Source organism: Parus major, chromosome 4 (assembly GCF_001522545.3).
Source record: "Parus major isolate Abel chromosome 4, Parus_major1.1, whole genome shotgun sequence".
In the NCBI taxonomy this organism is placed as follows: Eukaryota; Metazoa; Chordata; class Aves; order Passeriformes; family Paridae; genus Parus; species Parus major.
In genome coordinates this window covers 66,231,981-66,235,725 of record NC_031771.1, presented here as the reverse complement: position 1 = coordinate 66,235,725, position 3,745 = coordinate 66,231,981, and positions in this window count along the sequence as shown.

The following is a 3,745-nucleotide window of genomic DNA, read 5'->3' as shown; positions in this document are numbered from 1 at the left end:
GGGATAACCTGGGGGGATTATAGCCCGTGGGGGTGATAAAACAGGAGTGGGGTTTAATCTGGGGCGGGGATAAATCCAAGAACTCGGCGGGGAGATAATCGGGAACATCATTTCCAGGGGGTATAATCCAGGGAGGATAATTTGGAGCAGTCTGCCTCGGGGGTGAAATCCCAGAAGGATTATAACCCCAGAAGAAGGAGGTTTTTACGCCGGGGGGATGGTGGGGGGCACAAACCCCGGGGACACAGCCGGGGTGGGTGGGAATCACCCCGGGAGGGAAGAGAATAACCTGGAGGGGGATGAGCCGCGGGGGACACCCTACCTGGGGGTTGCTGGGGGTCCGGAGGTCCCGTTTGCCCCCCGGGTACCAGCCGTGGGACCAGTGCTGGCCGCGGCCTCGGGGCAGGGCGCAGCTCAGCAGCAGCAGCGCCAGCAGCAGCAGCGACCCTCGGGGTGCCATGGCCGGGGGGCTGCGGGGACACAACACCCTGTCCCACCGGTGTCCGCTCCGGGGACACCCCCAGGGGGTGCGGGAGGGTTGAGCACCCGTGGGCGCTGCCTGGGGTGGTTTGGGTCCAGCAGAACCTCAGGGGTTGAGTGGGAGGGATGGAGATCCAGAGGGGATGAACGCCCATGGGTGATGCTGGGGTGGGTTTGGGATGCAGATGCTGGAGGGGATGAGCCAGCATCTCTTTGGGGTGCGTTTGGGATGCAGATCCAGAGGGAATGAGCAGCTCCGGGTTCCCTTTGGGGCTGTAGAAGCCGGAGTGGCTCAGCACCCCGGGGTGCTGCTGGAGCTTGGATCTAGCACGGACAGTCCCTCCAATCCCCCATTGGGGTGTGATTTGGGGCAAGCAGGACCCCCCATCCCGGGGCCCAGCCCATCCCGTGGCCGGGCAGCCTCACCTGGGCGGGCAGGTGCCGGTGGTGGCGGTGGCCGGGGCCGGAGCGGTGACCAGGGCCGGAGCGGTGGCCGGGGCCGGAGCGGTGACCGGCTGGCTGGGCAGCGCTATTTGAAGGGCTCGGTGACAGTGACGTCGGCCTGGCCACCGTTCCCACGGGGGACCGTGACCTCGCTGATGGCATCGACCTCCCCGTGCCGGTGCCCAGCCCGTCCTTCCCCCCCAGATCCCCTCAGCACCGCAGTTCAGCACCCCGACACCCCCAATTGGGGATTCTCCATCACCCAGGGCTGGGGACCCCCCAGAACGGGCTCATTTCCCATTTCCTGGCAGCTGGGAAAGGGATGGATCCACATGGCCCCTCTGCAGATCCAGGGATGCTCTTGTTGAAAGCAGGGGAGCAAATTTCCCGTGCCTCAGTTTCCCTACCCACCCCAGCCCCCATTTCGCCGGTTCTCCCCCCATTTCAGACTTGTCACCCCCAAACTGGGGCTGGATGCTGGCAATGGCCATGGAGCCCACAGCTCCCAGCTCAGGGCATGTGGCAGAGCTCGGGAAGGGGATTTAGGCAGGATTTGTCCCTGGATTATGTCCAGCAGCTGCTCATCTCTCTGATATTTGCACTTGGATGCAGGATGGGGCCAGGGCAGATGCTGTGGCGAAAGTTCAAGGCAGCTCCCCAAACCCCAAAACTTCTCCAGGCCCCCTGGGATCCTGGGAATGAAGAAAAAAGGGGGAAAACTCCTGAAGAGCACCAGGGAGGAGTGAGGGACTTGTTGGGGTGGTCCATGTTCCTGGGTGGAGCATCTGTGGGGACAGATGAAGCCCCCCTGTTCAAGGAGGGTCCCTATTTCTTTGGGGTCACCACATTTATTTCTGAGTGTGACTGACAGCCTTGGCTCAAAGCCCCCAAAATTTAGGAGTTGGAATTAGCAGTGGGGTGATGTTTGGGCTCAAGAGAGGTACCAGGTGATGGAGTGGGGATGATGGCAGCAGCAAAGCAAATTTTGGGGGTGTTTGGTGTGGCTGAGGGTGTCCCCTGTGTGCCTCCACTGAACCCCCCTGTGAATCATCCCTGGATGGAAAAAGTTGAAAAACTTGGGATACTCTGACTCATGGGCTGTTTTTACCCATAATTTCCTAGATTTCAACCCTACATCCTGAGTATAGGACAGCCCTGAGCAGACCTGTCAACATTCCTGGGCTGTGCCACCCACCCTGTGCTTCCCATCACTGTTTGGAGTGTCCAGAGAAACTTTTGGGGTAAAACCTCTGCTCCAAACCAGTTCTCCCAGTGCCTGCAGTGGGGATGGAGCTCCCCCCATTAACCTGGTGCCCCTGACTGCAGGAGGAGCAAGGAAGGTGCTTCCTCAGGCACTCCTTTATAAGAAAGAAAATATTAAAATCAACCATATTAACCTGTTTTGGTTTTGTTTTTTTCCTAATATACAAGTGCTGCACCCCTGGGCCTCAGGATATTTCTTGCCCCTTTGGACTCTTCTTGAAAGAAAGCAGGCCTGGAGTTTTTTGGGAGAAATTCTTCCTGTCAGGGTGAGGAGGAGAAGCTGTGGCTGTCCCTGGATCCCTGGAAGTGTCCAAGACCAGGCTGGACGGGGCTTGGAGCACCCTGGGATAGTGGAAGGTGTCCCTGCCATGGCAGAGGTGGAACTGGATATTCTATGAGATCCACCCTGAACTGTTCCTCCATTCTGTGATCTCAGGATGCCAGGAAAAACCATCTGACATTCCCTGGAGCAGCTGGGGATGGAGCTCACCTGGTCCAAAGAGCCCCAGCAGGGATGGCAGGGCCACTGTGATCACCCTCAGCTCAGGGCCAGAGCACCAACCCCAACCCCTGCTCTAAAATCCAGCTCCAAACACACAGACCTTTCCTTCAGGCAGGAAAAAATCCTTTTGTTTTCCTGGAGTTTGCTTTTTTGGGGTCGAAATCCCAACATTTGGGCACTGCTGTGTGGTAATTACAGTTTCCAAACCAGCAGCACATGGTGGCCTGACCCTGAGGGAGGAAGGTCTTTAGCTTTTGGTACAAAAATGAGGGTATTTATATATAAACACACACACAGAATGAGCTTTTTTTTTTTTNCCAGGGAACAGGGGATCCCCCTAAGGAACAGGGGATACCCCAGGGAACAGGGGATTCCCCCAGGGAACCACGACACGCGGCACCCCAAAGGACACAGCCCCCTGGCATGGGACACCGCCACTCCCGACCCCCATGCCAAGGAACAGCGCAGCCCCCCCGGGACACAGCACCCCCAGGAGACAGAACCGCCCCTTCTCGGACACCCCCCAAGAGACAGAGCCCCCCCTGGGGACACCAATCCCACCCACGGGACAGATGGCATCCCTAAGGGACACCAAGGGACACATGCCACCCCTCCCCCGAGCCCCCCGCGGGACCCCCATCACCATCACTGCACACAAATCCCCCCCAGCCCCTTTATTCCCCGCGGGGGGGTCCCGGCTCGGTCCCGCGTGGGTCGGGGGCCATCGGTCAGTCCCGGTCCCGGGGACCCCCCCAGGACCCCCCGGCCCCGTTCCCGCTCACCGGCAGCGGCTCTGCCCTCCGGAGGGGACACGGGAGGGGACGGCAGCGCCCGAGAGGGGACGGGACCTGCGGGAGGGGGGAAAACCAGCCGGGATGGGGGGATCACCCCGCGAGTGGGGAGAATTCCAGGGTGGATAAACTGCGGGGGTTTCGGGGAGGAAGGTAAATCCGTGGGGGAAATAACCGCTGGAAAAAGGGGGATAATCTGGAGGGCGGGGATAATTCAGGGGGGATTATAGCCCGTGGGGGTGATAAATCTGGATAATTCAGGGAG